The following is a 24669-nucleotide window of genomic DNA, read 5'->3' on the forward strand; positions in this document are numbered from 1 at the left end:
AACTCGCCACATTTTTCTGAAATCCTTTTTTTCATGTTTCTCCTACCCTGCTGCTTATTTGGAATACACATGACAGACTACAGCTTTATTAAAGGAATGCTTATTATTAGTTACAAAAATGTTTAACACCTCATTCAGTTGGGTTGTTTTGGTTTTTAAATGCTTTTGAAAAACTGGGCCGATAGAACTGTTCACTAGATCAGCAACAGTAAATGCTTACAGAATTAGACATCCAAAAATGAGTTGCTTTGTTTCGTTTGCCAGGCATGGACCCCCCCTGCCTCCTATCAAATAGCTGATGCCATCATAGTGACCTAAAGGGATCTAATTCATGTCTTAGCAATGTCTTTATTGCCAGAGAACAAGGAAAGTCTTGGCGTTGGCAGGTAAATGAATGAGGGAGTGAGTGATCGTCAAATACCATCTGCTATTTTAAAACACGTTTATTTGTAGCTCAAGTGCATATGTGCCCTCCTGTTGCTATTTGGACTGGGAATGAGGGGCCATCTCTCATTCCATTTGCAGCCCTTGGCTACACTGGCAGGAAGAGCTGATGCAGCGAAAGATGGCATGGTTCAAACTATTTCTGTTAGCCACTGTAATTGCTGCTTAGGACATTTCTTGACATTTTTAGGAAGTTCAGAGACAAAACCTGGTAAAGTCACAATTCCCTCCTGGAACAGATGGAGCTGCAGGAGAACACATTAAGCCAATTAGAAACCGGCCACTGCTTTTCTCCTTGAAGTCCTTCAGGATGTCTGAGTGCAGGGCCAAGGGCAAGGGCCAAGCTGTAAGGAACAAGCTGTACCACTCTGATCTTTCCAAAGCAATTGCTAAATTTAACTAGAGAAAACCTGTCATACGCTACTTTTTAAACTCTCCAACTCCTTAAGACAAAACCCTCTAACAACCAGAAATGAGTTCTTAGAATTTCTATAATAGAAATGTGTGCTTTCTCCACCTTTGATCCATATTTTTTTGTGTCCAGTTTTTGTTAAGATTTATCACAGATTTGGCATCTTGGATGCCTTTTGCAAAGGAAATACTTCAAGGAAAGCTGTTGATAGCTTTTAAGCTATCATGAAAGTGTTCACACCTTTAACAGCTATTGAATTTCAAGAAAGGAAATCTGGAGGGATCTGCCTCTCCAGTAATGGCACAGTGGAAACAATGAAAACCTACAAATGTGCAGGTCAACTAGTACATTCTAAACAATCCTTTTCGGGGGTGTATGTGTGAGGTTTGGAGTTAGAAATTCATCAGAATAGGGGATTCTGGGTAAAGAAAGGAAACTCCTTCTACCATTGCATGAAATTATGAGGTAAATTTGTAGTCTTAGAGAGTTCCTGGAGGCTAAGTAAATTGCCTACGGTCACACAGCCAGTACATTGGAGGACCTGAACCAAGGTCTTCTTGACTTTGAGGCTTCCTCTATAGCCATTATATCACACTACTTCTAAAGGATGAAATGATTTCAAAATAGCAGGTGACTATAATTGGTGATAAAGAAACCACACACATATACACCAATGAAGCATGAAAAATGGTAAAAAATATAGATAAAACTATATTAGAAAGAGGGAAGTGAAGATGAGCACATGAGTAATGTAGTACACATAAGGAGAACGATGAACAAGAATCCTAGTAATTAAGAAGCAATGGAATGTTGGAAAGAAAGACAGGTACTAGAACATTCAGGAAACATTTATCATTAAACATCAGTAGCTGTTTTCCTAGTATAATAAGGTCTCTGGTTAATATATATGAAATTATTTAAATTCTTTTTGGAGGACCAAATGAAATATTAATGTAATATTATCTTTTTAGACTAGTTTTAACCCTAAACCTAGTGTTTTTGAATCCCCATCATCTAGAACATTGTCTTCCATATTACATAGATGCTTAATACATTATTTTTTGAATTGGGGAAGAAATTAGTGCATATTGATCTTATACAGTATAGTAAAAGAATGACTTATATGAAGAAAAGAAAATATGTTCTGTAGGAGAAGAGAAAAATACCAGTACTAAGAAGGTTCTGGGAGGCAAATGGGTAGGGAGGAAAATTTATACAGAACAAAGCATTTATATCCATTTCTCATTTGTATGTTTATTTCCATTCTTTGCTTGTTCATAGCAGTTATTTTTATGACCCAGATTTTATTGGGGGCTATATGTCATTCAGACTAGAGCATAAGATAGGGAAGTGTTTCAATTATGAGAGAAATTCCAGACATTTTAGTAGGACACGCTAAAAGGGGGAAACTGAGATTACTCTACATTCAGAGTCATTATTAACATTTAATAAAAAATAGAGCTTTCTAGATTTTTCAACCACATTTTTTCTAGTTATTATCATAGAGGGTTCCTCCCATGTCACAACTCCTTTGTCCAGTTCCACCACAAGTATTCTGATGCCAGGAAAATTGCTATGATCTTAAGAATGTCCCTGGACAACTATCCATTTTGGGAAATGTCAGATTTAGACACAGAACTCTATTGCTATTTTCATCCAAACTGGGCTGAGATGGTTGGGGTTTAAATTATAGTTTCAGGATGATAGCAGATTAATTTCCTAGCAACCTATAAACTCCTCTTAAAAAAGACTAGTAGTCTATCTTCCTCCTTTAAACACAAAGCAATTATACAGTAGTAAGGGTAATTCCCCCCCCCCCCCCCGGAAATCAATGAAAAATAAATGATTAGATGGTGATGTAGATTTGTATACTTCATTCTATGACTGTGAAGTAAAAGGATGACTTAGCAAGAAAACAAGAATTTCTATGGAAAAATCACTACACTAAGACTCAGATGACTTGAGTTTCAGGCTCACCTCTGTTACATATTAACTATGTGACCTTGAGCTGTCACTTAATCTCTAGGAGCTTCAAATCTCTCAACTGGAAAATATAGTTGTTGGACTAATTAAACTATAAGATCCAGCTTTAAATAATATGACACACATATAAATGTGCAACTGTCCTTTCTTTGCTTTGTCTGAAATCATGATTGCTACCCCTACCTTTTTTATTTTAACTGAATCATAATAGATTCTGCTCCTGCCTCTTATTTTAACTCTGTGTATGTGTGTTTCTATGTATGTGTGTATGTATGTATCCAATTTATTGTTGAATTCTAGTTTCTAATCCATTCTGCTATCTTCTTTCATTTCATGGGTAAATTTATTCCATTCACATTCACAGTTATGGTCACTGTATTTTTCTCTATCTTATTCTCTTATATTTATCCTTTATCCTCTTCAAAAATCCATTTTGCTTATGACCACTGCCTCCCTTAATCTACTCTCCCTCTTATCATTCCTCTCCTTTTCTCAGCCCTTAACTCTCCTGTTTCCTTGTTGCATAATATGAATTTCTGTATCCAACTCTGTGTGTGTATGTATTATATATTCTTCCCTCTTTGGACCATTCAGATGAAGGTGGGGTTCACGAGTTGCTCACTCCATCCCTCCATTTTCCTCTCCATTGTAAAAACTCTTTCTTGTATGTTTTTTAAATAAGATCATTTCCCCTTCTTCTTTCTCCTAGTGCATCTCTTTTTCTTACCCTTCTACTTTTCTTTTGAAATTATTACAAAATAATAGACTCATTCTTGTGCCTTCTGTTTAGAAGTCTCATTCAAATTGCCCTAATGATGATAAAGTTTAAAGGGGTTACATGTATATCATCTTCCTGTGTAGTAATGTAGATATTTTAATCTTATTAAGGCTCCTATGATTTTTCTCTCATGTTTATCTTTTTATATTTCTCTTGAGTCTTATGTTTGAATGTCAAATTTTCCATTCAGCTCTGGTCATTCATTAGAAATGGTTCAAAGTCCTCTAATTAAATATCTTTTTTTTTTACCTTGTTGGTTTATGCTCAGTTTAGCTGGATAGGTTATTCTTGGTTGTAATCCTAGCTCCTTTGCCTTCTGGGATATTATATTCCACTTCTTCTGTTGCTTTACAGTAGTAGCAACTAAATTTTATATGATCCTGACTGGTATTGATTTTTTTTTTGGGGGGGGGATACTTGCAGTATTTTCTCTTTGATCTGGGAGCTCTGTAATTTGGCTACAATACTCTTAGATATTTTCATTTTGGGATCTCTCTTAGGTGGTTATCAGTAGATTCTTTCCATTTCTACTTTGTCCTCTGGTTCCATGACATCTCAGCAGTTTTCCCTTTGTAATTTCTTGAAATATATCTAGAGTCTTTTTTTTTTTTAATCATGGTTTTCAGGTGGCCCAGCAATTCTTAAATGATCTCTCCTCAAACTATTTTCCAGTTTATTTGTTTTTCCTTTGAAATATTTCAAATTTTCTTTTATTTTTTTTTTCAGTTTTGACTTTGTTTTATTGTTTTATATGTCTTGTGGAGCTATTAGTTTCTATTTAACCAATTCTAATCTCAAAGAGTTATTTTCTTCAGTGAAGTTTTGTGCTTTTTTACTATTTGGCTACTTTTGATTTTTAAATAAAAAAAATTTAAATAAAAAACTAATTCTAAGGAATTATTGTCTTCAATATATGTATATATTTTACCAATATTTGTATATATTTCATTCTTGTTTCAGAGTTTTTTTTATTGCTCTCATTTGTTTTCCCAATTTCCCCATTACCACTCTTAGTGGATTTAAAAAAATGATTTGTTATTATTGTTCTTTTAAAAATCTTTCTTTAGCTCTTCTAGGAATTCTTGTTGGACTTGTGTGCAATTTTTTTCCTTTGAGGCTTTGCTTATAGATGCTTTCAAGTCATTGTTTCCTAAATTCATATCTAGAGCTTCCCTCTCACAATAGTAACTTTTTATGGCCAGGTTTTGTTGTCATTGTAGTTGTTGTTTATTCATTTTCCCAGTCTATTTCTTGACTTTGGGTTTTATAGTAGAGTTAGGTTCTGCTTCCCTCTGGAGGTAGAGGGGGATGTCTGATTCTGACCTTTAGGTTCTGTTGTTTTCATAGCTAGTTCTGGGGTCCTGTTTAGTGCTTCCAGAGATCTAGAGAGGGTTCTAGTCACTTCCTTCCTGGTTTAGGCTCTAGTCCTTACCCAGATATGACCCTTGCTCTCTGGTGACTATATCTCTCTGCCCTGGAACTGAGACCCAGAAGTGGATAATAGTGATGGAATTAATAATCAACACCTGATCCTGCACCCAGTGCAAGCACAGGGATCCCCTTGAATCTCTTTCTGACCAATTATTCAGTCTCCTTACCATTCCTGGGTGCTGGGGACTGAATGATTCTGGTGTTGCTGTTGTTACCAGTCTCCTTCTCTAAGACCTATAGGCATTGCCATTTCTGCCCTGCTAGGCTCCTACCCAGCCCTTACTCCATCTATTTCTGTTCTTCTAAATTGCTCTAGACTATAAAAAATAACTCACTGTGACTTTTTATTGGTTTTCTTGCTCAGAATTCAGTTTGACATGTTTCACTTCCTATCTGTGTGACCTTTGATAAGTCACTTAATCCCCATTGTCTAGCCCCTACCACTCTTCTGCCTTGGAACAAAAAATGGAACAAATAGCATTGATTCTAAGATGGAAGGTAAAGGTTTAAAAAAAATTGATTAGAAGGGTGTTTTGGGAGAGCTCAACAAAAAATGATAACTTCACTCTGCCATCTTGATTCTACTCCCCCTCCTCCATTTTCAAGTATTTGTCCTTTAAAGCATTTCCATGGAAAGATAAATTTAATAAAATGCCACTGCCATTTCTCAATAAAACCTTTTCTTTTGGAAGAGTCACCAGAGCTAGTTTGAGAGGTCAAAATCCAGAACCTTTACTTTAGAATCAATTTATTTTTGACCAAATTGTTTCAAAATTTGATCCTCTAGTTTATTTACTAGTCTTGCCTACAAAAAATATTGTGCTCTTTCCAACAAATTAAAGCCTAAAGGATGAAGAATTTTTGTTATTAAGGATGCTCAAGGCTACATCTCCATCTCTGAAGTCAGTTGCAAATGAGAACTTCTAAAAATTTTTTTCTTAACCAGGGCAACATCCTTGAAACAGGTCCATAATGCCCAAAGGTGACTGTGATCTCATTTGACTATTCAAGTTTTGATACATCAGAGTCAGTTCTGGCATATTTGTTTTTTTTTTTTTTTAAAGCTCATTATCTTATAGTCACACATCAAAGACTATGGATCTATTAGAAGTGGTGGGGCAGGATGTCATGTGAGCAGAGTAATTTTGAAACTGTTAATTGATGAAAGGCAGCAATATTCCTGGTTTAATTGAATCCCAAACTTTCAGATGCCCCAAAGAACAGTGAATGGTGGCTGTCAGCAAACTTTCTCCTTCTCTCAGGGATGACTGCCATGTGAGAAATGGAATAAAAGATAGTGCGGTAGGCATGTAGGCTTGGAGAAGGATATGGGTCAGCCATGGAAGGGAAAGACTGACAAAAAGTGGACAGTCTAGAGGTTATATTGGTACCTTAGAGATATTTATTTACTTATTTTTAAACCTTTATCTTCTGTCTTAGAAACAATACTGAGCATTAGTACCAAGGTAGAAGAGGAGCAAGGGCCAGGCAATGGGGGTTAAATATCTTGCCTAGGGTCACCCAGCTAGGAAATTTGAGCCAAGGTCCTCTGGATTCCAGGCCTGGAGCTCTATCCACTGAGTCATCCAGCTGTCTCCACCCTCCTCCCCCTTAGAGAAACACTAGAAGAAAACCACTGGCATACTGTGGAGGTAGTCTAAGTAAAATTTATGGCAGCACATGGATAAAAATTTAAAGATGGCACCTCATGGATGATACTATCTTTACCAGTGAAGGAAACACCTTCTGCTAAGGTCATAGACCCATCCATATAAGTAATTATCTTTTTGTATACTAATAAAGATATTTTCCAGGCCCATTATTGATTCTGTTTGTTATTGTTTTCATTGCTGCATATTTAGGGGTTCTTTCTTAAAATGCCCTTTTTGGCCAAAGAAGAAGGTCACAGACTATCAGAGTATCCCAGCATATAAGAGTTGAGAAGGGCTTCAGGGATCTTCTAACCTCCTTTGTGTATATAAACCTAAACAGGAAACCCATACAATATTTCTAAGAAGGGTCAGCTAGCCCTTGCTTAAAAACTGTCTCAGCCCAGTCTCCTTGGGGGCTGTGCTGTTAAGAAAATTTCCTTCAGATCCAGTTAAAAGCGGTCTCTCCAGATTATGTGCACTGCTCCTAATTCTGCCCTTTGGGGTCAAGCAGAGCCCTTCTTCTACACCACAGTCCTTTGAATATCTGAAGGTAGGGATCCTCCCCTTATCTCTCCTGTCCCTCCCCACCTCCCACTAGTTTCTGCCACGTTGTCTTCTCATGGTTGTCTCCCAATTCTTTTGCTCATTTAAAAAATATTTTATTAGAAACCTTTTAAGCAATCTTCATAGACTCCAACCCCTCACTATCCTGATCACTGTCTCCTTCTGCACTAACTCTAATGGGTTAGCATTCTTTCTAAAGTATGATGTCAAGAACAAAGCCAGTTATTCCAGATGTGCTCTGCCTAGCAGAGTAGAGATGCTATCACCTACCTAGCCCTGGACCATTACTGACTTATTTTCTTTAGGTGAAACTTTGCTAAAATCTCTCGATAATTTTCCCTCAAAGGATGTTTTTGTTCATCAGCCATTTGAACAAGCATTTACTAAAAGCCTACTATGTGTTAGACACTGTGATTGGTGTTGGGGAAACAAAGACAAAAACGAAACGGGCCTTTCCTTCAAGGAGCTTACATGTTAGGGAGGTAGAACATGTATTCATACAAACATATACACATGTAATATACCCAAATACAACTCAAACATACGTACAATTTTCTAAAGAAACTCAAACCTTTTCTCAACATTCTGTTCAATTTTGATCCCAGATTACTGTCTATTTGCAGTTAGTGTTCAAAATCTATGTTGAATTGTCTATCCAACTTCATGTAATAGTTCAGACAATTGGCATTCTTCACTGATTTGGTTTTTGTTTTGTTTTTTTCTGCTTAGTAATTAGGCTGAATTCTTTTGAGTGACTTTGAATCTCATTTCTTTAAAGGATCCAGAGCTTGATACAACCAGCATAATGTTCCCTACAAACTAGATCATATGGATAGAGATGTCCAACACAACACAAGGCTTGCTGGCAGCATGGAACCTAAATCAGGTTAAGATGTAACAGGGAACTATTTAACAAAATAAATAAAAATACGGTAAAGATAACATTAAAATGGGGTTTTCAGAGTTAATATACTATCTATAGGGACCCATATACATGCTTTAGTGACTCTCTTTTCTATCTGAATTTGTTTGACTCCACTGATCTAGAAGATTTTATTCTCACTCATCATTTTAGACTCTATGCTGGACTCCCTTCTTGGTTGAGACAAACAACTTGTATATGTTAGGCCTCCCTCAGTATTAGGAAGCAGAGATTGTGAAAAGTTTTATACCAGTTTCTCATTAGTAATTCACATTAAACATAGGAGGATTAGGAAAAATATTACTTTAGATGTAATTTATATTAAAATAATGGGGCAGTGAGGCTCAGATGGAGGGTTTTTAAGTTTCCTTTTTATTGTTTCTTCTTTCAGTCCTATTAGAACAAATGTGAAATGGTTTTTTGTCTGCTGTCACTTTCACTGTTCACTTTTTTATACTGTTCTTGATCTTATTTGAGAATAAATGTACTGTGATAGGATAAAGATGAGTGTGTGATTCAAAGAGAAAAGAACTAGTTTCACAAAAATCCTCATTAACTCTTAAAATATGAAAATGTTAATTAATTTCACACAGCTTGCCTATGGTCTGATTCTATTTGCAAAATACTCTATACAACCCTTGCAAACTTTGGATCCCATGGAACAGAGGAAAGAAAGGAAGGAATAAAAAACAAAAAAGAAAGAAAGGAAAAAAGAAGGAAAGAAGCAAAGAAAAGAAGAAAGAAGGAAAGAATAAAGAAAGAAATAAAAAGGGAAAAAAGAAGCAAAGAAAAGAAGAAACAAAAAAGAAAGAAGGAAGCAAAAAAAAGAAGAAAGACAGAAGGAAAAAGAAAAAGAAAGTGAAGAAACAAAGGAAGGAAGGAAGGAGAGAGGTAGGAAAGAAGGAAGGAATGAAGGGAAGGAGGTAGGGAAGGAGGAAGGGAAGGAAAGACAAAAAAAATATGAGTCCAGGCTTCTTTAGGAACTGGAATATTAGAGACACTGGAATACTTGAGACATTCAAGGGAAAATGAAGAGAAGTTATGTCACCTGAACTTCTACTATAGCTTTTCAGCCATATATTTAAATTAAAATTGGCAAAGGTTTTCCAGTGCAGGTAGTAGGGTCTCTGAGTTCTAAGCAGTGTGAGCTGTTGAGTACTTCTCTACTTCCACACATTCTATATATGGAATCATCTGATTTATGCTAATCCTTCATGTTGGCAATTGCTATGTTACCTTCCATGTTGTGACAAGGAAATCACTTAAGGTTTACAATGTTAAACTCTGCCATAGAAAGGATAGCCAGGCTATTTTAGCAGAGGATCTGCACAGAGGGAAAGGAGTAATAATATCAGAAGTAAACAAAAAATAAAAATTCCTTTTAATAAAATGTTCCATGGTTCTCTGGAAGAAAATGCAAAAATAGTCCTGGCTACTTTCCCTGCTGTGATTCCTATTCATAACAGAGCTTTTTTGCACCAGGGTCCTACTGGCTTTTAGAGAAGATCTGACTGACAAAGTCAGGGCTTGGGCTGCAAGCCCTTGATGAAAGCATCTTCAACACACTCCTTCCTTATCCATTATTTAGAGAGTTGTTGGTGGCAGCACTATGATCTCGGAGCTAGCTAATTGTAGGGATACCATCTGCAGAGAAGTAGCAAATGTTTTGCTGACTTGTGCAAGAGCCACAACCCAGGAGAGTCCGTGGGTATTTTTTTTTTCTTAAAAGTGGATCTTGTACATGGTCATTTTAGTTGTGGAACAGAATTTTCAATACTGAAATTGCTTCAAGATGGTGTGAAATTGCTTGTGAATAAAAAGAGTTCTTTCTAAATTATGCTAAGTCTAGACTTAAAAATAAACGTGAATATTAATATTATAAAGTTACACAAGTTAATGTTTTTTTAAACCCTTACTTTCCATCTTGGAGTCAATACTGTGTATTGGTTCCAAGGCAGAAGAGTGGTAAGGGCTGAGCAATGGGGGTCAAGCGACTTGCCCAGGGTCACACAGCTGGGAAGTGTCTGAGGCCAAATTTGAACCCAGGACCTCCCATCTCTAGGCCTGGATCTCTAGCCACTGAGCCACTCAGCTGCCCCTTATACAAGTTAATATTAATAATTAAGTCACTTAAAGATACAGTTCACAATAGATTTTCATCATAAACTATAAACATTAAAATATCATTTTATACCACTAAAAACCTGGCTTAGTTAAGATTTACATTTCTCCAAAGGTGGATTAAGAGCCTGCTTGCTAACAAGAGTTATGTTTCTCTTACCAATTGGGATTTCGGAAGGTGCTTTTGGTTTTCTGGGTCTCCCTGGGAGTAGTATGACGCAATCATGGTAGAGTGAGCTATCTCCATTCCCCAGTCTGGGAGTACCTTATGAAGTTCCCTGAGGCTTCCTCTGCTTTCCTGTTTCCTTTTCTGGTGGTGGTGGTGGGGTGTTCTCATTTCAGAGCTTTTGGCTTGGAAGTACCCATGGCTCTTATTTATTTATTTAAAAGGATCTCCCACCATTTGCAATAAAGTGAGCTGGCAGAGTCTTTTTATCTCTCCCTGAAAGCTCTAGGCTGGAAGTCAGGAGACCTGTGATCTGGCTCAGATCCACTTCTGTTAACTGCCTGCAAAACATCAGGCAAGTTCTTTAACCTCTGTGGACCTCAGCTTCCTTATCTGTAAAGTGAGGGGACTGGACGATATACAACACATAATTTTTCAGCTTTGATATCCTATGATTCTTAGTTTTGAAATTAAATTAGACATGATAAAAACCATCAATCTCAAAAGTTTTTGCAACTCTTTCTAAGTACTGTGCAGAATCTCCATAGCAGCTTCCATCTACCTTCTTATCCTTCTTTAATTAAAGCACTGGCATAAGAAGAAATAAACTACTTATTCATAGTTAATTACCAGCATCATGGTATTTGCTACTATTCTTCACTGAGGAGATGCCGTATTTCAATATGGCTTAAATCAATTTCTTTGGGCTAATTTAGTAATGCATCCACCATTAATGATACTGTTTTTGTTTGAAAAGAAATTTGAGATTCAAACAATTGATTTATAGCCAAACTTTTGAAATATAACAGAGAGTACACAAGGGAACTTCCAATATTTTCATACCTATGAGCAGGACTTCCCTGATAGAGAAAACTGTCAGGGTTATTGATCCTGGTCAGAGAGAAGGGAGCTGATTATTTCAAGGGAAAAAAATAAGACATTTTCATGAATTCTTTATTCATCTAAAATAGAGTTTTTGCACTAAGAGCTTGGATTGGATTTCCTTAAACAAGCTCTGGGAATTTTGGCATCATCCAGTCTAGTATCTGGTGAAAAAGGTTGAAGAGGTGCAAGTTCTACTACCTCCTGCTTCCAAAGGCTAGCTAGCCAGGTCACAACAGAGGTCTGAGGGACTTCAGAAGCCGTGTTATTGGCTGTATGGATCTGACAGACTTTAAAAAAGTCTTTAAAAAAGACTAGAAAGCACATCTGCAGCTTCACACAAGGTCCTCTAATAGGAAATCCAGACACATCTATGCTGAGGCCATTCCAGAGAGCTCCCTCTTTCCTCGCATCATTTAGGCATTTCCTCCTTCATTTTTGGCTCTCCTGAAAAGGTGGTTCTTCTTGCCAAGGCAAACCCTTCTAGAGAAATCTTTAATCCAGACCCCTCCGATCTTCTCCAGCAGATCGCCCCAGTGATCATCTGCACTCTCCTATCTTCAATCTCTCCCTAACTACTGGCCCTTTCCCAACTCTCCACAAACATCTTCAAAAGCCCTCCCTTGGTCCTCTCTCTCCTCCCCTTCATGGACAAATTCCTTGAAGAAGCTGTCTACACTTGATGCCTCTACTTTCTCTCCTCCTACTCTTTTGCAAAATCTCTACCGTCTGGCTTCCAGCTTCATCACTCAACTGAAACTTCCCTCTCCATAGTTACGAAGGTTCTCTTAAATGTCAAATCTAATATGGTCTTTTCTCACTCTTCAGCAGCTTTTGACTCTGTCGATCACCTCCTGAATACTCTTTGCTCTCTCGGTTTTTGTGTCACGACTCTCCCCTTATATGTCTGTTCCTTTTCAGTCCCCTTTGTGGGTTCCTCAACCATGTTACCCTCATAACTATGGGTACACACCAAGCCTTCTTTTCTACTATACTTGGTGACTGCATCGGTTTCCCTAGGTTTAATTATCGTTTCAATGCCGATAATTCCCAGGGGAACCTATATATCCAGTTCTGGTTTCTTCTGAGATGCAGACACAAATCCCCAAATGCCTTTTGGACATCTCAAATTGTATATTTAACAGAGATCTCAAACTTAATATATCCCAAACAGAACTAATCTTCTTCCCCCTATAAAGTCCGTATTTTTGTTGAGAACGCTACCATCCTTCTTATTGCCCGGGCTTAGAGTTGCCCTGCGTGTCTCCTTACTCTCAGCTGCACATCAGTCCAATCTGTTGCCAAGCCTGGTCATTTCTTTGTTCCCAACATCTCCGGTACACATCCTCTTCTCGCCCCTCACATAGCTACAACCTTAGTTCCATCCCTGATCATCTTAATGGAAATACTGCAATAGTGTATTCACTGGTCCTCCCTGTGACAGGTCTCTTTCCACTTCAATCCACCCTTGATTCAGCTGCCAAGTCAACTTCCAAAAGCAGAGGTCTAACCATGTCACCCCCACCCATCCCCCAGTGAGCTCTGTCCACTTATTACTCTCAAGATTAAGCAGAAACTCTCTGGTTTGGCATTTAAGACTCCTAATAAACTTATCCCTTCCTACTTCTCGACTTAAGCTTTTCTCCTTCCCTCATTCTATCATCCACGATCATATCATGTCATAACCTCCTTACAATACTCTGTGTCTCTGTGCCATCGCACTAGCTGTCTCCTGTTTTTTTAAATATATATTTTTTAATTTTCCCAGATTTCTTTTTAGACTCCCTTCAAGCCCTACCTGCTAGTTCCCTCCGCTCCTATTACCTTCTACCAGATTGCCTTCTACCTCCTGGCCAGGGATCCTATCTTTTATGGACTTCATTATTTAAAAGTTCTCTTTCCCATCAAAAATGAAGCCCCTTGAGGACAAGGACTCTATTTTTATAGCCTCTCTGTATCCTCAGGGCTTTAGCATAGAGCCTGGCACATAGTAAAGGCTTAAATACTAGTTGACTGACCGTGGAGAGAAAGAGCCTGAAGTTATTCTCTTCATTTTACAGATGAATAAACTGAGGTCCAGGGAGGCTAATCAAATTCCTCACAAGTAAGGATTTAAAGCTGGAATGGCTCAACCCTATTATTTTATAGATGAGGAACCTCTGAAAGGCTATTTATTTGCCTTGCCTATCTCCTAGAGTGGCTTTCAGAGCCAAATGAGAGATAGAGGGCAGTGTAGATGCATTTTTATAGGTCTATAGTTTCCCTTGAGAGGAGAGGGCTGGTCTAGAGATCAGCACCTTGTACACAGCAGGAACTCGATAAATGTCTACTAGGTCAAAGAAATAATGTATGTAAAGTGGTTTAAAAAGTTTAAGTCATTGATGAGCCATTACTATTATCCACCACATCATGAATAATAATGTAGCCCAAGTCCACTGGAGCTCCACTCAGCTCTTTCACAGTTTCTCTAACCAAAGGTACTCTTTGCTCACTGTCCTCTACTGAAAACTTGGCCAAGCTCCTGGAGAATCTTCTACAACCCCACCCCCACTCCTGAAGACTGGTCTGTGCATTTTTTTTTTAAATTTTGTATCTTAAACCCTACCTTTTGTCTTAGAATAAATACTGGTTCCAAGGCAGAAGAGCAGTAAGGGCCAGGCAATGGAAGTTAAGTGACTTGCCCAGGGTCACATAACTGGGAAGTGTCTGAGGTCACATTTGAACCCAGGACCTCCCATCTCTAGGCCTGGCTCTCCATCCACTGGGCTACCTATCTGCCCCCTATTTATTATTTTTATTTATTAAGCACCTGCTAGGTCTGGGGGAGCAGAGATGTGTCTGAGGCCAAATTTGAATTCAGAACTTCTTGTCTCTCAATCCACTAAACCACCTAGCTGCCCCCTTGTGCCCTTTCTAAAGTTGTATTTCTTGAAATACTGTGGGATAATGGAAAATTATTGAAATTAAACAAGATTGTGTTGGCACAATCTTTTCTGTGAAAATGTCCAGCCATCATTTATCTCTTGTATGACTTCAGTATGTCTTATGTCAAATACCTTTGGGACTCTTTCTCTGTGCCCCCTTTTTTGGTATACATAAAACAACAATGACCTTTCCTTAGTCTCAATAAATCTAAAAGTAATCACTGAATGCCTACTGTGTGCCAGCTCTGTTCTAAGCACTTTGGGGGATAAATAAGACATGGTTATTTCTCTTAGTGGGTTTATACTTTACTGGAAGACAAGGCAAGATTAACTAATTGTAAGGGAGATAGTTATCTCTTTCAGTTGTTTTTACAGTGCCCCTCTCAATGCAGGGATTATGTCATCCAGTGCACTTGTAACACTTCCTAAATGTAAATATGGCTAATTTTAACATGTAGTTTTTATGGCAATTCAGTACACCTCAGCAGGGTTCCCTCTCCCATCAGCTTTCACAGAATTTCACTGACAGCTACCACAAACCTTGAAATACAAAGGAAATCATCCCAACCACAATTTCACCACACATTTCTTATCCCACAACTGTCAATCAGAGAAGGACTTTGTATGGGCCACTTGGCATCTATCAGGGTAGTTCTGCCTTTGTAGAGATTCATGAAGTACAAATATTGAGTGAATAACATTGAGTCACCAGAGGAAGAGAGAACCAGTTAAATGGAAGAATACAAGTCAGAGACACAAAGGACAGAGAGGAGAGAAAATGCATTTTGCATAGAAATAATTATTTGGGATGAGCAAAAGATTTCCAGAAAACCTGTTACCACCGCAACAGCTGAAGAACAGAACCCAGTTTGACATACTCAAGATGGTCTTTCTTGAGTTTCTCTGCCAAGTCTATAATACCTGAAGATGTTCAGATGCTTGAATTTCCCCTTTTTTCTTTAAAAAAAAAAAGCCATCACGAACACTCAGATAAAGTAAGGACAATAAATTCACACAGTTCAGCCTGTAGGGACAATACTGCAATTTCAGAGGCTAGCAGTGTGATCAGAACAACCACCACCACAAAATACTGCCATAACAACTCCAAAAGTGAGCTTTGACAAATGGGCACTAAGTTGAGAACATCTTAAAAACAATGACAACAACAAACTAGGACTCACAGAATCTTACAGCTGGAAGGGACCTGGGAGTCATTCTAAATTCCTTGTATAGAGATTACAGATCAAACCTGTTAATGCTCACCAGAAATGTCCAGTTTTACTCATTCCCTCACTGCACTGATTGATGTCTCTTGCCTTTCCCAAAGTGTGGACCACAAATCTTTTCATTATCTATGACATTATCTATGTCAGTAGTCTCTCCAAAGCTTTGCATATTGAAGTAACATGGTGGGTGTTAGAGACATGCAAGGTTAGTTTTACTCTAGCAAGTTAGAAAAAAAGCTTGCTAGGAGTTTTAAATTCTATATTTTGCTAGGAGAAAACAGTATGGGAAAATATGCTAATTAGTTAAATTACAAAAGAAAAAAAAAATTTAAACCTTCACCTTCCTTGGAGTCAATACTGTGTACTGGCTCCAAGGCAGAAGAGTGGTAAGGGCTAGGCAATGGGGGTCAAGTGACTTGCCCAGGGTCACACAGCTGGGAAGTGCCTGAGGTCATATTTGAACCCAAGACCTCCTGTCTCTCAATCCACCAAGCCACCCAGCTGCCCCCTACTAAAGAAATTTTAAATGTCATATTTTAAAAGAGATAATGAGAGTAGGCTCCTTTCTCTTTGGTTATGCTCTTTACAGCTTAGCCAATCATCAATATTCACTGTTTCTCATAAATTCACTGCCCTACATAAGTCCAGGGGACTTCTGCTTATTTTCACATGTAAACTAAAGTTTTATTTGGGAAATAAATACTTGCTGTCTTCTAGAATATTGAACTTCCCAAATCCAGTACTAAATGAGAGAAAAACATGAGGCTCTTTCCTCTAGTCTAATTCCAGCCCTAAAAGAAATACACGATTGTCTCGAAAATGCTCCAACCATCTTTGCCACCCATACAGGCCAGTATGAGACTGTTAGACAGTAGCCCTTCTCTTTGGCTCTCTTCTTCCTCTCTCTTTCTCTGACTGGGGTCTTTAAATAGGGACTACTAGAGTGACTCCCTGGGTCAGGAAGAGTAAAGGGCTCATTGGGCCAAAACGCCACCATACTACTATTTATGACACTGGCCCCAACTCTGCTTTTGCTACTTCAGGTGTAGGGCTTGCTGGTGAAGGAGGCAGGATGCATTCAACCGAGCCAAGACATGCAACTAGACTGATAATGCCTCCCACGTCTGTAAGCCAGAAGCCATAGTGGGAGTAGTTACAAGTGGATTTGTGATATTTCAGCATTCCTCTTAAAGTGGGAATCAGCTGCGATGGTGATGGGCAATATCATTACCACTTAGAATGAGTCTGGATGCCAGAGGAAGGGAAAACCAGCGATCTATTTACTCTGTCCTGAGAAACTGGCTAAACGGAAAAGAATCGATCAGTGATTGATGAAAGCGAAGTGAATCGATAAAGTCGGTCTTTAAGTGCGTGGGGTCAGACCCAAAGCTTCTCTATTCTGGTGGGCTACCCAATAGCAAGCCCAAAGGAAGTTCTTCCAAACCTTCATTCATTCTCGGGACTCAACTTTTCAAATCGTAGGCATTCTGAATGCTCAAAGTTTAAAACATACTTCAGTTGCTTTTCGGCTCGACCAACATCCCGGGAAAGCCAGTCTTCTTCAACAGCCTTGCCCCGAGTCATTTCGTACGCGATCTCTCAGTCACAGTCACACTCACAGGCGGCAGCGGCAGCGGCGGCGGCAGTGGCAGTGTTGGTGCAGTGAGGGCTATGGCGCCGCGCCGGGGCCAGGAGCCCGCGCCCGAGCCGGAGCCGAAGCCGGAGCCGGAGCCGACGCGCGCCTGGGCTGGGCAGGCGCACCGGCGGGCACGAACCCGTGCCGGGGGGTGAGGCGAGATGCGGTGCGGTGCGGTGCAGCCCAACCCAGTCCAGCCCAGCCTAGCCTAGCCCGGCCCAGCCCAGCCCAGCAGGGGAATGAGGCCACCCCACCCAGCGCCCCTGGGGGCCCCCAGCATCAAGCTAAAGGGCTAGACAAACCTGACTCCTGCCCCGCAGCGGCCAGGGCAGAATATCTCAGGAGCCGAGCCGAGCAGAGCCGAGCAGAGCCAGGTGGGGACTGACGGGGAGCGCAGGGGTGGGGAGGAGAGCGGAGGGAGAGGAAGGCTCATTCAGAAAAGCCCGCCACAATCTTACTGCGCTTTCAAAACAAAAACAAGCACCCGTCAGCGGCACTCACGCCATCAGGCTGACACGCACACGCACTCCCAGCGTATACAGATTCTCGCTGACACCCCTTCCTACTGGCATCCTGCTATTTTCCCCGCTCAAGCTGACTCCCGAACCCCCAAACCCCCGCTCCCCCAAACCCACCTCCTTACATTATCCCAACCTCCTACTTTATTTTGAATATTCCGCAAAATCCACAACAGTGACACCGTTAGTCCCCACCGCCCCAACCGAAGTCAAATACACACGCCTTACGTGGATCCCCAACACAACAAGGCACCCCCAAATATGCACTCCTAACGCTGACACCATTAAAAAAATACAACTCTTACTCGGACTCTCAGCAAATACTTCTTACACTGATTACCTGAAACACACACCTTTTATGCTGACACCTCCAAAACATTTGGCGTTCCCCAAACACACACCTTAGACTCCCCCCAATCCACCCAGCCTTTACAGAAATCTCCCACCCTGCCCTCTTCACAATGGTGCCCCTCAAATAAACACACACCCTTTCACTTGTGCCGCTGGTGCACACACACAGCCTTACCAAACATTGCCCCAAACACTCACCCTCCCTTCCTTAACAGTAAACACTTCGGAACCCACCTCCCGCCAGCACAGCTACACCAATAACAATGACTTACGATGACACCCTCTCAGAGACAGCCATCTCCTCACACTCGTTACACACTCGCGCTCTCGCCACGAGACAGTAGGCACGGTGACACAATACTCACCCCCTCTCCCCCGCCCTTCGCACACCCCTGGCACGCTGCGCCCGTCCACAACACGCCCCTCGAACTCTCCCGGACACTCGAGACACCTTTTCCTCCCCCTATCATAAGCTCGCAAGCACACACGCGCGCGCGCGCGCGCACACGCGAACAAACACACTCACAAACACACACGCACACTTTTTAAGCTCAGCTGCAGGAATGTGCAGCCCTCCCCTCTTCCTAGCCCAGCCCAGCCCAGCCCAGCTCAGCCCCGAGCCCGCTCAGCTCCGCACGCCGCAGCCGGACCGACTCACAGGGCTACAGGCTTGGGGCAGCGTTGTCTCCCCGCCACAGCCGTGTGCGCTGCCCCGACCAATGGCGGAACACAGCGGTGAGCTCACTCCCCACAGCCCCGCCCCCTCAGCTGCCCCGACAAATCCGGAGGTGGGAGTGGTCATGACGTCACCAGGATCCGAGGAGAGGCAGGCGTCCCGGCGCCTGGAGCTTGAGCAGAGCGCGGACTGAGGAGGTACTGCGCCCCCTGAGTCCGCAGGGCGCGGGCTCCCGGGCTGTGCGGTGCGCAGGGCGCCTGTGTTCCCGCAGGGGAAGGGAGGACAACGGGTATGAGGTTTATCTGAGGACCCCGATCCCCCATATACCTCCAGGACCGCTCTGGGTACATTTAGGACACCCGTGGAACAAAACTGCCTCCTTTCCCTTAGCCCAGGTCCAGCTCCAGCTGGCCCTTTCTGCACCCCCCCCCAAGGCCCCACTCGTGAAACAGCCGTAACCGTGTCACTGTCCTGTCAGATGAGAGAAAAGCCTGCCCTAAGCCTGTCCCTCCACTGGAGCCCCATTTATAAGGCCCCACAGAGCTCACCTGAGCTCAGTACCTCTTCGAGCCTCCACTGGGCCCCGAACATTCGGAAACAGGAGGCTCCACGAGGACTCTTTTGCACCTCTGTCCCCGTGTGAGAGCCCTTCCAGCCCCTCGTACGGACTTGCCCTTTCTCCTCATTCCCCTCTGCAGCTCAGGTCTGGCGTTCCTCCCTCCTTCCTGCTCCTCCCCCATCCTTCTCTGTCCCCCTATCCAGGTACCCAGGACGGTCCTCTCTGGCTCAGCCTGGGCTTTGGGGGACCCACCTGATTGCTTCCCCAGCCCTCCTCGTTCTCTGCCCCTCCTGAGGATCCCTTTCCCACCCCAGGGCTTCGTGTCTCGCTCCTGGGCAGCCACGAGAGTAGTGGTCACCTCATTCCTCTCCCTTGCAGTTCCGTCCCCTCCCGGCACCTCTCCGCTGAGGGGGGGGGGGGGAGGGAGCTTTGTTGGTCCTCCCTCCCTCTCTGCCTCTTCCCTCCCTCTTTCCCTCCCTCCCTCCCTCCCATCCGGTGCCGCCTGCCCGCGGAGCCTGCAATGCAGCCGCGGGAGGAGCCCTGCTCTGCAGAGAGCGAGGGAGCGAAAGACAGAGAAATACAGAGACTGGGAGAGAGAACGTGGATAAGTGTGTGACATACAGACGGAGACAGGCAGGCGGCAACAAGGAGGCTACAGCAGGGGAGAAGAGAAGGGAGAGCTGGAGCAGAGCAGAGGAGAAAGAGACGCCGGGGGTGGGGGTGGGGGAGAAAAACAAAACCAGAGGGACTAGGCTAGAGGGAACTGTCCCAGGGCGCTTCAGAACTGAGGACAGCACCCCGAGGAGGCTGCTGGGGGCTATGTGGCCCAGTCAAAAGCCCATAAACCCAGCGGAAAGAACGTGCCAGACCCCCGAGGTGGAGAAGAAACGTTTCTTGGTAGGAGAGCAAAGGCCAGGTTGCACTGAGGGAATCTTCCATGGTTTCCCACTGCTTACGAAATGAAGTTCGAACTATTTATCCTGGCATTCAAAGCCCTCAGTAAACCGTCCTCAATTTACCTTTCCAGACTTATCTCCCAATAGTCTTCTTCTCCTTATGCCAGATTGATCTCTTTACTATCAAACTAACCACGAGCTTCCTATTTTCCTCCTCACCCTTGTGGTTCTCTCTGTAACCCTCCCACCCTTTTCATATACCCATTTCTCTATCCAAAAGTCTGAGACCCTCATAGCCAATCATGAAGTCTTTCCAGGCCATTCCACTTCCTGTCTATAGCAAAATCTTGCACTTATCTCAAGGTGAAATACTCCATAACGGTCCCAGTTTCCCGTTAGACTAGATGACCTGTGGGGCCCCTTCCAAGTCTCGGTCTATGACACAGGGAATAGGCAAATTTTGGCCTCATTTTGTTAGTTCTTTACATGTGGAGAGGAAACCTCAGGGTTTTGCCTCTGACACCTGCTAGCTGTGTGACTGTGCATAAGGTACTTGTATACAAAGGACTGCTGATAGGGAGCAGTGGAGGGAGTTTTCACACTGGAAGCTCCATACAAGAATGAACCATTTCACATATATAGATAATTGTCATGGAGTTGTGGAATGTGATTTACCAGGACCTTCGAGTTTCTAAGGTTTTAGGATAGTAAGGGACCTCGGAAAATCTCGAGTCCAACTCATCTCATTTTATAAAAGAGGGAACTGTGATCTGGAGTTCTGAAACAACTTATCCAAAGCCATCTAGGTAATAAGTAGCAAGACTGAGATGTCCAAATCAGGTTCTGCCGGCCTCAAATCCTTGGGTGTCCCCAAGCAGAGGAGACCAGAGGATCCTTCTCAAGTATCTTACAGTGGGGGTTTCTTTGTATGTGGGTTAGATGAGATGGGATTTACGATCTTTTCTGGCTGTCAAATTCTGTGATCCTGTGGCTCTTTCTTTGGCACCAAGGTACTTGTAATGATCAATAACCTCATTTTATAGATCATAGAACAAACCTCTGAAGGTTTAGGCCACCTGCCTACACTCGCTCATGATCACAATCTGGGAGTTGGAAAGGATTTTAGAAGCCATCTCGTCCAATCCCCTTATTTTACAGAGGAGGAAACTAAAGCCTCCTTTAGTTGGGATCATTCACCAAAGATCATGCAGTTATTAAGGTTCAGAGTCAGCCTTCTGACTCCAAATCTAGCACTCTTTCTAAATGAATGACCTTGTTGACTCTTAATTAGTATTGAGTCAACATTTACTTCTACCCTTCTGCTAGCAACCTAGATCTGAATGGGAGGTGCTAGCACCAAGTCAGGGAGAAGGTTAATCTGCCATTAGCCTAAACCAATAAGAAGACTCAATAACTTAGTGATTCTGGTTCTGCTAGCTGGATGCTCAGAAAATAAAATGGAACCACAAGCCAAACCCTTCTCTCTTCTAGCATTCTTAGATCTTTTTCTGGTAGCAGGTCATAGCTTCAGAACTTTAAGGGACCTTAGAGGTCCCTTCCTGGTAATCCTCCTACTATATCACCAGTGTTCTGGCTTTCATTCTTAATCTCCTCTTTCCAGCACCACTTCCCCTCCCCCATCAAAACCTGCCACTTGAACTCTAACTATCATCTTTATCCCCCACTTCTTCAAGGGACATCTTCCCCCATAGAATGAAAACTGCTTGAGAGCAGGAATGGTTTTGTTTGTAAATGTGTCCTTCATACTTAATAAATGATCTATCTGTCCATCTATCTATCCATCTATCTATCTATCTATCCATCCATCCATCTATCTATCTATCTATCTATCTATCTATCTATCTATCTATCTATCTATCTATCTATCTATCCATCCATCCATCTATCTATCTATCTATCTATCTATCTATCTATCTATCTATCTATCTATCTATCTATCTATCTATCTATCTATTCATCTATCTATCTATCTATCTATCTATCTATCTATCTATCTATCCATCTATCTATCTATCTATCTATCTATCTCTCCATCTATCTATCTATCTATCTATCTATCTATCTATCTATCTATCTATCTATCTATCTATCTATCTATCTATCTCTGTATCTCTCTCTGTCTGTCTGTCCATCTATTCCAAATCCCTAATTTCTTGATTTTATGGATGAGGAAGCTGTTCCCCTCAGGAATGAAACTATTTTTCCAGCATCTCACAGGCAGAAGGTGACAAAGATGGGGTTTGAAGCTATATTACCTTAGAGGTTCTTGATCTGAACCCAATATAACATTCTCTCCAAATCTAGTACAACAACAATCAGTTTCAGGCAGCAGATGATTCAAACCACAAATATCAACTTCTCATTTGTTCTGAGCCTCCTGTTGGATGGTGGAATCTGTCCTGATCCCATGAGCACAAAACTTCTCCTCATCCCATGGTGCCTGCCTATGTTCTTCTGAGAGCCTTAGAGAAGGGCAGGGGCAGGAAACACATTCTGTACAGTACAAGAAGTTTGGCACTAATAAGGGTGATGGGGAGAATGGCAGAGTTTGCAGTCTTTGGATCCCTTCTTGTGGGAGTCATTGCCTATTTGTGCAATTAATCTTTGATCACTCTACCCCGCTAGTGGATCCATTGGGGGATCAAGGTACAGCTGCTTATGTGGATGGTGGTTGGGGAGTGGCTGTCACTGCTAGCCCCTAAGGAACAATTTCTTTTGCCTCATTTTAAGGTCTATTCTGTTTCAGTTAGTCAAAGATCATGGGAATGACTCACCAGATTTACTTCAAGTGACATAAATGACATCAAGCTTGGGAGGTCCTTTTGTTAACTCTATATAAGGCAGGCTTGTCATGGGGGCAGATTTTTCTTCTTTTAATTGTTCAATTGTGGTAGAAATCCAGCAATAAGTCCATACTTTAATAATTAGCTTGGATCACACAACTGTCTTTCAGTCATTTCTTAACCCGGAAGGAAGAAACTTGACCTCTACAGGAAATTATCAATAGCTCGTGGGAACTTAAGGGTAATATAAGCTATTGGGGAAATTCTGGGAAATACTCCAGAAATTGGCTGGTCTTACAACATCCCACAAAAGAAGTGGACCCATACAAAGCCAGAATAGTCAGTGATAGTATAATAATACAAACCACTTCTGTGGGCAAGGTATATGACACAGTTCTCTGATAAACTCAGATCAGTCAGTTTCACAGTGCATATTTATAAACTATGCTTGAATATGTCTATATTGCTTAAAGCCATAAAAACTGGAACAAATTTTATTTGAGGTGGGAAAAAGCCCTAGAGAAGAGTCTGCCCTTGTCTGGATAAGATAAGGGGACAGAGATCTTCCTAGTGACCAGAAAAAGTACATACCCTTCTCCCCATATTAATATCCCAGGGCAAAGTATCCCACTATAGTTATAGCTCTGCCATTTTACTATTAATTTACATATTTTTGCCATTGTAGTTTTATAATTGTTAACAATTTATATGAACACACTATGTAGATTTAGATAGAATTTGTTTACAAAATTAGTATAGAAAATTCTTTGATGAGGATTTTGTTTAATGATAGATACTACCTGGTAGGATATAAACTCCTTAAGGAAAAGGATCGCCATACTTCTGTATTTGTGTCTCCAGTGCTTAGAACAGTGCCTGGCATATGGTAGGTATGTAAGAGTTTTTTTTTTTTTGTTTACTCTCCATTCCACATAACAGAGTTGAAATTAGATTATATCAGCTTAGTTCACACCCAATTCCAAAGATAAAGTTTGAGCTATTAAAGAAGCAGAAATCACAGTTTGCAAGATAAACACATTTGTGAGTTTCTGATGATCTATTAACATCTGTTTCTACATTTTAAAAGTCCCCAAGGCAACAAGAAAGTTCAACCTACTAACCTACTGATGGTAATTTGCTCCCTATCTAGAGATGACCCAAGAAAACAAATAATATATTTTTCAAGTTGTGTGACATAATTTTAAAATAAAATAAATTTGAAATACCATCTCATACTCACTAGAATAGTCAAAATAGTAAAAGGTGATAAAATTTAATGTTTCTAAGTCTTTTGGGAAAAGTTTTTTACTTGTTTGTGATAGATCAACAAACATTTATTAAATGCCTACTATATGTAAAGTTCTGTTCTAGACTCTGGAGATACAAAAACAAAAATAAAACAGCTCCCAACCTCTAGGAATTTACATTCTATGGACAGGATAAAACTGACATATAAATACAAAGCAATTTGTGAGTAAAACATTTTTTTTCATATTGTAGAACATCTGAGATTTATCATATCTAATTTTTCTAAAATGCTATTCACCTCCTTAACTTCTATCTTGTTTAATTTTTGGTTAGATTCATCTAGTTCTGAGAGGGGATAGTTGAAGTCCCCTACTAATATAGTTTTACTTTCTGTTTCCTCTTGTAATTCATGTAATTTCTAGGAAAACACTTGATGACTCTTGAAGGGATTTAGGGATTCTGAGATGGAGAGATGA

At 41.1% G+C, this 24669-nt stretch overlaps 1 protein-coding gene across 30 annotated transcripts in view; it reads right to left on the reverse strand.

The window, feature by feature from the left end:
- Positions 1–24669, reverse strand: part of CAMTA1 (calmodulin binding transcription activator 1) — a 1356239-nt gene that overhangs the window by 50219 nt on the left and 1281351 nt on the right. For 3 of the 30 annotated variants that reach the window (XM_056795890.1, XM_056795889.1, XM_056795886.1), the window contains exon 1: positions 18283–18359. The exons of 19 other annotated variants lie outside the window; for them this stretch is intronic. The gene's annotated coding sequence lies outside the window, so the exon portion shown is untranslated. 8 more of the 30 variants (XM_056795888.1, XM_056795883.1, XM_056795884.1 and 5 more) reach the window with 7 other exon arrangements.

This window comes from Monodelphis domestica, chromosome 4 (genome assembly GCF_027887165.1).
Source record: "Monodelphis domestica isolate mMonDom1 chromosome 4, mMonDom1.pri, whole genome shotgun sequence".
Taxonomy (NCBI): Eukaryota; Metazoa; Chordata; class Mammalia; order Didelphimorphia; family Didelphidae; genus Monodelphis; species Monodelphis domestica.